Raw genomic sequence first — 12163 nt, forward strand, 5'->3', positions numbered from 1 at the left:
CTCTAGGAAGCTAAGATTTTATTTTTTCAGCCCATCGAATTTTTTGCCAAAAAAAATCCAACCTGACTCTTATGTGAGACTTATCAACTCACCCATTTTTTTTATCAAAAAAAAAAAAACTCACTCATTTTCGTCTTATCCCATTTGTACGCATCGAATTGAAATTTTAGTTTATCTACAGAGGAATATGTTAAGACTTAAGATCAATCCTCACATTCATGAGACTAATCCCCTAAAACTCTGAAATCATATTAGGTAATCTTATTTTCATATACACTTTATTATTTTCAATCCTCACATTCATGAGACCAATCCTCACATCTTATTTAGTAAAATGACACTAATCATCATTTGACATATTATGGCTGAAATGTATAATGTTACTTACACATAATGGTTTTGTCTAGTTCGAGTAGAATCACAATATACTTGCAATATTGTTTTCTATTTGTTGCTTTCTATCCATTCGGACCATACCCAGGTCCGGCCCAGCCCACTCAATGTTGGACCTTGCAATATTGTTTTCTATTTGTTGCTTTTTATCCATTCGGACCTTGGGCCCTACTACGTTTCTTGTATCATTCATGACAATAAACAAAAACCAATGTTGTTGAACAAAAAAAATATCAATCTCTTTGTTAACCCAAAAAATACCAATATCTTTATGAGAAATGGACTCAGTTTTTCCAATCCTCAGACAACTTTTGGAACTAATACAATTTAGGCTATGTTTCAATGTATGTTGACAAAGTGCAAAATGTCGTTAGCACTCATTTTGAAATGAAAAATAATCAACATTTTTATATGGATTGAGAAACAAACAATTGGAAGGTAGGGAGAGCTTGTGAATATAGTTGTGATAAACTTGGTAGGGATAGTTTTTCCCCTCATAAAGGCGGTCTATTTGAGTCAATAAAGATATTGGTTTTTCATATCATTAAAGAATCATGTGCGGGCTCATTTTATCTTGCTACTAAAAACAGGGTATGAGATGATTACTGGAATTACCCCCTCTCCCTGGTTTTTCATTAGCCGAATAATCTTTTTCATTAGGTAGTTCTATTAAGTATTAAGAACGTTCTGAAGCATTTATAACCAAATGATTCAATTTTTTTGTTAAAATAAACCAAAAGTTACTATTTAGTATTTACAGAGAAAATATTGTTCGATATTAGAAAAATGATGGACTAGTTTAAGATCGTTAATTTTTAAGTAACCAAATTAACTTTCAGGAAAAAAAATTAGGGCAATATGAAAGGCTCATGCGATAGGGACAAAGAAAAGTATAAACACAATAACAAACACAATGTTGAAACATAAAATAAAGCTCACACGATTCTACTGTTGTCAATTTGTCATTGTTATCATCCCATATAAAATCCTAAGGTTTAACAGTATTACAGTAGCTATAATTATTTAATACATTAGCAAAGTACGTGTGCATAACAATCAAGATTTTGGGGTTAAAAATAATGCAAAGTTGTTTACACAAAATTTGTTGTTTAGAAAGAAAACATTCTCGTCCTATGGCATTGTATTGCCGGCAATTTCCTACTCTAAAAAAGAAGTAGTACTAGCTATCAAAGTTCTTTTGCCATCCCAAACTAAAATGGAGTTCAACCTTGGATTTGACCTAATTAATGTGAAAGTCAATTCAATAGACTATGTTTGTCCCTCTTCCACCCTACAAAGATTTAGTTAGGTGTTACCAAAAAGGCAAAATCAAGTTTTGGCTGTACAAGTAGAAGTTGATTAACCTAAAAGCACTTCAACGTGTCAGTTCGTGAAAATTATTTTATACTCAAGACATTGGTAAGCCGGAAATTTTCAGTTAAAAATTGAACCAAACAATGAATTGTAACCTAAGAAATTAAGGACGGATTAGGGTTGTGTTTGAGTTTGAAGGAGAATGTAATTCAACCGCCTCGGATAATGGGATGTGATATTAAAAGGTTGTGAACGTGAAAGAGGATATAACACTTTGTTAACCTGATTGAAATGATGTTCTCGTGTTTTTTTAACCACAAGATGTGATGTGGTAGTTGTTTCACCACGTTTCTTCACCACAAAATTAGAATTCGATCATCATTCATGAAAATAAAGCACAATTCATAATTAGTGGTGTATCCAAGGTGGGACTAAGTAATTATTTTATGTTTGATTCGGCATGAGATCGAAGTTTCGAAGTATAATTTAATTTTATTTTGTATTTGATTAATCTTGCAATTTTGAGTTGGACATGATCATTGTGAGCAACAAAACTCCTCTCTACCCATTCACATATGGACTTAAACTCAAAACATCTACCTAAGCTGAAATAATGTGATATTAAACTTGTTTTGTAATAATTTTGAGGCAAATACCCAAATAGTATAATATAAATCATGAAGGTAAAATTATACAAACGAGTATCCAACCTTCCACCCATCAAAGGAACTTTTCAATATTTTGAAATCATAAACTATGTGGTTGTAAATTGAAACACAAATATCCTTAATACTTCTGTTGGAATTAAGTGTTAGAGTCAAGTCTCATATTGGAAAAGTCAAGGTAATAATGAGAGTCACAAGGAGATGGACCCATAAACCTAATGTCTTAAGATTTTGGGTTAAGATGTGGTGTCAAACATCATGTTATTTTTTTTTGAAGTTTCTCAAAGATCATATGAGTTATTTTTTCTCTATTTTTATCTATCTTTATTGGTTTACATACTCTCAAAACGCATTGACAAAACATTATTGCATCAAAAACCACGAGATTTTTTAAGAAAAATATCTTCCTCACCATGCTTTTGCATTGATCTCCAAAAACAACTCATTTTGAAGCAAATTTGAAGTTAGAGATATAGATACGGCCAAAGTCCAAAACAATAAATAGCATCAACAATTTCCAATAAAGACAGTAATAGTACACTAGTTTCAAATGCTGCATAAGGTGCCAAGTAGTAACAGTGCCCCCACACTCTCTTACGTTACTGAGCCATTATTGACCAAAACAACCATTCATTCACTCTATTATTTCCTCAATTATCATTCTGTGTCCTTATTCAGCTCTACCGTAGATTCCACTCAACCTTCTCTTTTCTATCAAATTTGATTGAATCATCCGGTGGTGATGTTATTGTTATTAGCTAGCTAGGGGTACTGCCACTGCTCCGCCGCCCTATGATCCCTGCCATCTGCGGCTGCCTACGGCGGTGATTGATGCTACTTAATTGGGGTTGGTAAACTAAAAATATGTCCTTTCACAAAGAGAGTTTTTATTATTGCTACCCCAGAATCTGGTTCTGCCTTATTCTTCAAAAGAATACCATTATTAGAAAACAAATCAAATGTAAAGTGGTAAAAAAGTTGAATAGAATTAATGGTAAGGCAGAGTGAAGGGAAGAGGTGAACCAGTTTCCAAATCTGTTGGAACATGTCAGCTATCAGCTACAAACTTTCTCTTGACACTTGGCTTTCATTCTTTTAATTTATCATCTCCAAAATTCTCAGAATCTGAATGTCATTAAATGTCACACCTGCTCTCATTCTCTTTTGCTCAGATATCAATTAACCGGTTTACCAGATTTTCGTGCAGGTGAAATAATTGTGTTTTTTTTTTGAAAGTGAAATAATTGTGTCTTTAATATCAGTTCATTCAGTTGAGTATGATCAATGATGTGAGAATATAGAATATAATTTCATTTTAAGAGTTTGTTGAATTTTTGTCTTAAATTAAATTGAAATTGAATGTTAACGTTAATTTACACAGGTAATAATTATATTCAAACATAGTTGACTACCATTTAACATCAATTAAATAAATGTTAGCACCTATTTTAAGATAAACGGTGAATAAATCTCCTTATAGTTTGGATAGAAATATTTTCATAATATCTAATTAACAAAATGTTTGGATTCACATTGTAGTTTTAGCATGTATACACATAAGCTACAATATTATTCTTAAGAAATAAAAAAATCACGTGTATGTGGTGAATGTATGTGGAGGATGTTCTAAACCACTTATACTCTTAGCCTCTTAATTTAATGTGTGGATGATAAACTCTCAACCCCCTCATGAGCCCGTAAACTGTGAAGAGTCTAGCGTTCCACTATGTCACTCCAACAATAGGCTCAAATTTGTCATAGATGGTCTCATTGATGTTTCAATGTATTAATTTTCTTCTTATTTATAAGTCACATTTAATTACTTCTTTAGAATTAAAAAAAATACTAATTTTTAACAATAAACTTGAAATTGAGGGTTAAAAATCTAAAGTGATCCAACTGCACCTAGTATTTGTAATACATTGGAAAATAAACATTTTTCTAATTTCTAGTACTTTTTACAAATTTTTGTGAATTTATATTTTTGTAAAATAAAAGTGACTCGACTCACCTAACCACCAAGAACTGGTGGGTTGACCGAGTCTTGATTCCAAAGGTTAATCAGAAAAGTATGTTAGCTTGACATTGCTCCCTTTTCTTCTAACTCGTAGTGAGCTAGGTTAAGTAAGACTGACTGACTCACTTTGACTGGCCTACTTTTTATTTTTAGTGTTGGCTAAACTAACACAAACCATAACAAAAATTCCAGTTAGCGTCAGCTTACCTGCTATTACGTCGGTCACGAAGGACGCTAAAATCATCAGTCAACTTAGCGTTTGCCATCGGTCAATGTTGGCATAAACGGTTTTTCCTGGCTCATCATCCTTAAGAACTGCATCAAACCTATAAACTCTTTGCCTCCTCCCTTAGTCGCCCTCTCCCCTCTCTAGCTACACTAGTTCTGTCGGAACTCCCCACCTTCGCCACTTGCACGATCGTCTTCATCCTCAAATACCTTGGGACCGTCCAATCATCCCATAACCCTCACTCCCTCTCTAACTCTCACCTTCACCGCCACATTTGCTTCCACCACCTTACCTCTGCCTCTGCCACCTTGTCACCCTTTGACTTCGTCGTGACACCCTCACCTTCATCACGTTTTCACCTCTACCTCGTCTCCCTCACCTCTACCATCACTTATATCGTGACACCCCCTCCTTCGTGTCATCTCCATCATTCTTCCATATGCCTCCCTCAGCCTCCCCCATGACGCCATCCTCTTCCTCTTCTACCAAATTCATCGCAAATGCCACCCTATGCGACCACCATCGGTTTCGTTGTGACACCATCCTCTACCTATATCATCAGTTCCAAGACGATGCCCCTCCCGCGCATCTCGCTTCTTTGTCAAGGTCATGAGCTCCAAGAGCAAGCATCCACCACCTTACGCTACGAGCCCCAACTATCGAGCCCCAAACCCTATCTCCATATTTGAATCCAAATCTTCATCTTCCGTAGTACAATATGTAATGTAAATTTTTATTTTAAGTTTCCTTATTGTGTGATATATTCCTTTCATATTTAATTTCTAGAGTAGAAGAACTAATATAACTAATCTAGGTGTTATAAATTTAACATGTTAATGCAAATTTGGGAATGACTTGCATCATTTGCTAATAGTTTAGGATCCATAAGTTGACATTTTTGTGCAGTTCAAACAACACCTGCTACACTAATGGCTGGATTTAGTGTCCAAATTTAGCGTTGGTCACGACATCGACGCCAAACTTGACTTGTTTTTATTGGCAAACCGACCCAAATATAAAAATACTATTCATTTAAGTTGGTTTCAGCTTGACCACCACAAATGGCTAGACGCTAAAATCATCGGTCAAGTCAGTGTTCACCCACATATAAATGGCAGTGCCTTCGAACTAACGCTACATTCATCGACCAAACTAGTGTCGGCTCTGACCGACGCTAACTCCATGTGTATCGACCTACTTCGTGGGTGGGAAAGATAACGTCGGCCAAGATTTCTACTCGACGTCTTCCTTATAAGTCTTTTTCTCCAACATTTTACCAAAAAACTATTTCCTCTATTCTCTTCCTCTAGTCCTCTCTCTTGTTTTCCTCTATCCACTGCTCCTTTCCCTGCTCAGCTGCTCATCCTCGTCACTCTCCTTTGGTGCTTGTCATCACTCTCCTCCGCCCTTCTCCCTTGTTCTTCGCTCGTCCTTTTCACTCTTCTATGTCTCTATGAGCCACCCTTGTCCCTCGTTGTTTGCTATTGTCACCCTATCTCCAGCGAAGCTACTTGTTTTTCCCCTCTCCCTCCTCCTCCGCCACCCTTGGCCATTAGATCCGCAAACTTCATCGACTTCATTGGCCTTTCCCTCTCCGGCCTCCCCACTCCCAATGCCCCATTGTTGAGTCGTCGCCCTAATGCTACTGTTGGGTGACATCCTTTTTTCGTAGGTTGTCCCCTTCCTCACTGTTATAGTATTCAATACCTTCTACCATATTTGGTGGTATACGTAATTTGATTTGATTATTATTTTTTATCCTACTTATGTTTTTATTTGTCCATAATGAGTTTTATTTTGATGACTTTTCTAGTCATATTTTGCTAGGTTGTGTCTGTCTGTGATAGATCTATCTCAAATAGAACATGTTGTTGGTTTACCCAAAGTAACATTCAAGATTAAGGGTGATTTGACACATGTACATTTGTAATTTTAAATTGATTTCTGGATTTTAGTTTTCTTAACAGATTTAGAATGCTAATTTGTTTTTACTTTATTTTGTTAGGTTGTGTATATGCTATGAGTTGGTTTGCCAAAGTGTAACCAAAGTAGCTTGTGAAACGAGCCTGCAAAGTGAAATGTACCCCACATTACATGGAAAGGGGCGTTCCATCACTATATACATAGGAACGACACTCAATATATGGCAAGTGAAAGATCTCAACCGATTAGTAATCTATTGCTCATTTACTTTTTAATTTAGCCGAGATTAATTGTATGCAAAAGTATGGAGTACTATAAAGGAATGATAAGAATATCCTCATGTTTTGATGTATTGTATGTATAAGTGGAAACCACTATATATGAATTATAGGAATATTCTCGTGTTTTATTTTATGTATTGTATGTAAAAAGTGGAAACACTATATTAGAATTGTAGAAATATTTTATTTTGATGTTAAATACCAATTGTAAGATATGATAAAAAAAAATGAAATAACCGTACCATATAATGTATCACTAATGATTTCAAAAAAATAAATGATTTAGATGGATGGAATAGATAAAAGAATTATTAAAATGGTCTTAAATTAATGCATTTGCACTAACTGCATAATGGTGGCATCGGTTACTACACCACATGTTTAATGTCAACTTAAAATCGACTAGACCGAGGCTACAATTTAGAGTCGGCCATGAGGCTAAAATTGCAAGAGATGTTCACTTGACATGTTCATATATAATCAAGAAAATAAAACTAAAAAAAAAATCTTATCTATATAAAAATGAAATACTCAATTCATTATCAAACAATCACTTATTCACAAACCATGTGTGTTGTGGGACTAATAGTTTTCATTTCTCGTCTTATGGAAAACCCTTTTCGCTCCGCTTAGCCATATTCCCCTAGGGGAAGCCAGTGTTTTTTAAGATAAAAACCTGTGAATGACAAGGAGGCATGAATATTTTGAATATTGTGTGCATGAGGAATAATCTATCAATGCATAATGGATTGAGTAGCCAATGGTTTTGAGGTTGAAATTTAATTCTCAAATGTGTGATGAATTTTTTAGGTAGAAAAATCATTCATTCAAATAAAAATTTAATGTCTTGTTTTAAAATTTTACAAGACCCGTATTTCCTACATATGGGGATCATGGACCACATGACATAGATCATAGAGGCGTTATTTACAAAAGAAGCACATGTTGTAATAATTACTCAAAGAGTAATAATTACATAGTGTTCTAAAATGATAAATGTGTTGCATTGAATGGATTTGAATGAAGTCCCACATAGAAAGTGAAGTAACTATTCAAAGCATTTATATATCATTAAATGTCAACCATTCAACAAAGAGACAAAGAGAGGATATAGTGTCACATGTGCATGGTTTGGTGGTCCCAAGCTTTTATGTCACTTGTTTCATTCACACCACCCCTCGCCGGTGTCGCGGCGACACCGGCGTGGGCGTAGAGGCGCTAGTGGCGGCTTGTAGACGGCACGACACTTGAGGCACTTGAGCACGACGCATCGGCGGCGACGGCGACGCGGTTGCCGTAACGTCCGTTTGTTTTTGCTCGTTTTGATTTTGAACTTTGCGACTGTTGGGAACAGACATATCTGTTGGTAACAGACACAATATATGAAGGGTCGCAACCTTATACATTGTTCTGTTTTTTGCCTATAAATACAGTGCATATTCAGAATTCATACACACAATCATATCCTCTGTTTTCCAGAAAAAACACTTCGCTGCATTTCGAGTTTTCATTAGTCTTGTGCAAACTCGAATCAAGGCTGATTATCCTGGGTATTCCTACATCCAAACTCTAAGACTAAATTCAGAGAGTGCTTGAAATACTTTAAGGAAAGTGATTTCATCACGATCAAGCCTATTCAATTTCGTAACAGCACAAACAAACACATAAGATATGATTGGCTCACCTGTTTCCTATTTTTAAATTGAATTGCATGTTTGAAATTTATTTCTATAACTAATTCTAAATAAAGTTAATTAAAGGAATAAACCTATTTGAATGTTGAAATTAATTCTGAAAAGATAAAATGATCAAAACATGTTATAATAGTTGTATATTTGGATGCACAATGAGAAATTGAAATCATATAAACAGCCATAATTGAAATCATAGAAACAACCATAGATAGGATATATAATCTCCATCTCAACCTTGATCTTCCACTAAAGTTATAGTGCTAGTTTAGACAAATCAAACATCAAGTACTTAATTTATTCTCAAACGAGGAAACCACCACATTCATTCAATTTAGTACAATTTCTAATACATTATTGTACATGAACATATAAGATAGTATATCTTAGAAACTTTCACCATCTGTTGACAACAAAATTTGACATCATGACAAATCCTTGATAGTGGCAAAGAAAATATATGTGTTATCCAAGTGATGAAGTTAATTAGTGTGTTAGCTAGCCATCATGGTATATAAAGCAAGACAGTGGGGGACCATAGTTCCTAAGGTACGGGTTATGGTCTTGTCTCAAAGCAAGATTGGGATTCAAGCCTATGAAACAAACAGAAACTGGACAAAAGGCTATTTTGTCTCTGACATCAGCAACCTCAATGGGAGACAACACCCTAACATTGTTGACATCAAAAATGAATTTAGAGGACTTGTGGGCTATGTGTGATCCTATTCAACAACAAATTGCCTGCATTTTCTTTGACAATGCAAGCCCTCTATGTCTAACTTAAAAAATGAACCACAATGGCATTGACACAACACGTTTGTTTAGAGCTATTAATTATATTAATTAATGTCCTTTTTGGTATGCACTAATATATCTCTCAACGGATAACCATAAGATTTAATTCTTAAAGACCCTAAAGTTACATGAATTAATAGATCTCTCAAAACAAATTATTTTTCATATACTTTGTTTATCTAATACTAAATGTTTAGGAAGTTCAACAATTTACCAACTGAGCTGAGATTTGTTGATAATATTATTTAATGACTTTGACCTAACAAAGCAAAGGGGACAATGATAGACACATTTTTAATTGGGACTTGGAAATGGGGTCTTCGATTTTAATAGTGCGTTGTTTTATAGGCTTATGATTTTCATGTGGACACGTAGCTTGGTTACCGGTTACCGCAGCGCCACTACCTTTAATTAATTATCATAAATATATGGTTCTTCTTCTTTATGATAAATTAAAAAGATATAATGGCATGCCAATATAGGAGTAACCATCCTCACGATCGTTTTTATTATTTTCCAAAGGAAAAATGGAAAGTCGTGTGAAGGATTAAAAGAACTTCAAATGCCGGCCATGACATATATGGATTTGAGAAAAAAATTTATACGAAGAAACAAATTTTTATGATAGTTACGTTTGAGACTTTGAGTAGGATAAGATTAAAACTGAATCCCATTGAAGTACCTAAAACTGAATTATAAATACTTAATCACAAAAGAATAAGATCTTAACATGGAGTTTAGAGTTTGGCTGACTATAACCGAGCTCATAGAGAATATTCAATTTAAGTTGAACAACACTGATATGGAATTTCATTGATCTCTCATTATGATATAATATGATGATTAATTTGTAACAGTCACAATTAGACTTTTTATGTTTGTTATACTCATTACTATATTTTTGTTTTCTATTATTAATTTATAATGATATTAATATTAAACACTATTTTAATGTTTTTTTAATTGTTAATTAGTCCTCTATATATATGTGTGTGTGTTGATCCAATACTATTTTGAAAATTAAAACCCTGAAATATGGTTTAGAATTGCCATGATTGCATATGACTCTTAATATCACTCACACCGACCTCTCTCGGATTATTAGACCGAATGAACCACTTATTAAGCCCATGTTTGGGATTTGTTTGTGAGTTTTAAGTTTTGAAAATTTAAAAAGCAAAATTTATTTCAGTTTTTAGTTTTTAATTACTTTCAGATTAATGTTTTTTTCAGATTGATTCTTAACTGAATTATATCATTCTACTAAACTCAACTTAATGGGAAGATAGATTTAGCAATGAGATCGAATTAAATTTTTGAACGGTTTGTAGAGACAAAAGAAATGCTATTTGCTTTAGAGTGCTTTGTATCATCTTCGATCCTCAACTTTAAGATTCTCCTCAGATTTCCAGGATATATCATATAGTTTTAAATATCGAAATAAATTGGGAAGGTGAGAGTCATACTCCATTATTTAAGTAGTGAATTAGTGATTGAGAATTGTTCCTTAATATACATTCTGGTTTTTGGTGATCCGTATAGTCATAAAATCATAATGTGGTAGTAATCAAGTTGAGCTGTATGAAAGCAAATGACAAGTGTCACATTTATTTGCTTTTGTGGGGCCACGAATATTTAGGGTTGGAATCAACTCGTCTGAAAATCAGAGCTGCCTGCGTTCTTTGGTTCGGATCGGGACCATAGCTTGTTGCACGGTTTAAGAGCTAGAGGAAACAGACATCGTGCATGTATATTTGTGATATTTTTCCACACTTATCTTGTTTATATATATATATATATATATATATATATATATATATATATATATAGACACACATTGATAATGTATATAGATTTCAGAGAAAATATACTTGATGTTATACTTAAAATGATCCTAAGAATTCATATAAATATTTAGACATAAATTATAGCACGTTGATTGTCATGATGAACAGATTGTACTTAGCATGGTTGAGAAATCAATGAGTTTGTATGTTGTTTTATCAGAGAATGGAAGTGAAAAGTACTAAAGGATGAAATTGCTCTTACGGCCTAGTATAATTTTCAGAATAAGCTACCTAAATGAGATAACAACTTCTATGTTACTGGACAGTTGAGACCATCATCACATCATTAGATAAAGTTAAATGATCTAATACATCATATAAATGAAAATTAATAACAAAAGTCTAATTTGTCATCCATCATAATAATATGAAAGAATTAAATTAACAATTCATATAATTGACATTAATGACCAAACAAAATATATTCTAATTAATTGATAATGTTAATCCACAAAATAAAAGGAAAGAATCAATTATAAATAAATATAACACGTAATTCATTAAAGGAGCCGGTAGCTTATCGACAATTAAAATCGTTCATAACGCAAACTCTCTTACTCGCACTTCTTTTCCTTCCTTTTGGTAATTATTGACATAAATAGTTGTAAATAAGTTACCGACAAAAAAAATCCTAAATACATTACCAACGATCTAAGCCGGCAATAATTAAAACATTACAAATGATTTTTCCTGATTACGCGCAGCCTAATGGGCATTTTTCTATATCATTACCCAGTTTTAAAATAAATGGATATCTGGAACCGCAGGAATAAGGTGGTATTTACCAATACTTTGCTCCCGGAAACCATGGTGCTTGAGGATGCACGACAAAACCTGGCTCCGGAGTTGGATGATAGCCAAGCAGCGCCATTTTACCCGTCTTCAGGTAGCCCTGTTCCCACGCAGCAGAACCAACCAGCTAGGTGGAAACCCCAGACCAAGGGACCATAAAGATTAATATAGATGCTTCTTTTCAACAAGGCCAGGGTGCTGGTTGCGGATTTGTGG

The sequence above is a fragment of the Lotus japonicus genome, chromosome 3, assembly GCF_012489685.1.
Source record: "Lotus japonicus ecotype B-129 chromosome 3, LjGifu_v1.2".
In the NCBI taxonomy this organism is placed as follows: Eukaryota; Viridiplantae; Streptophyta; class Magnoliopsida; order Fabales; family Fabaceae; genus Lotus; species Lotus japonicus.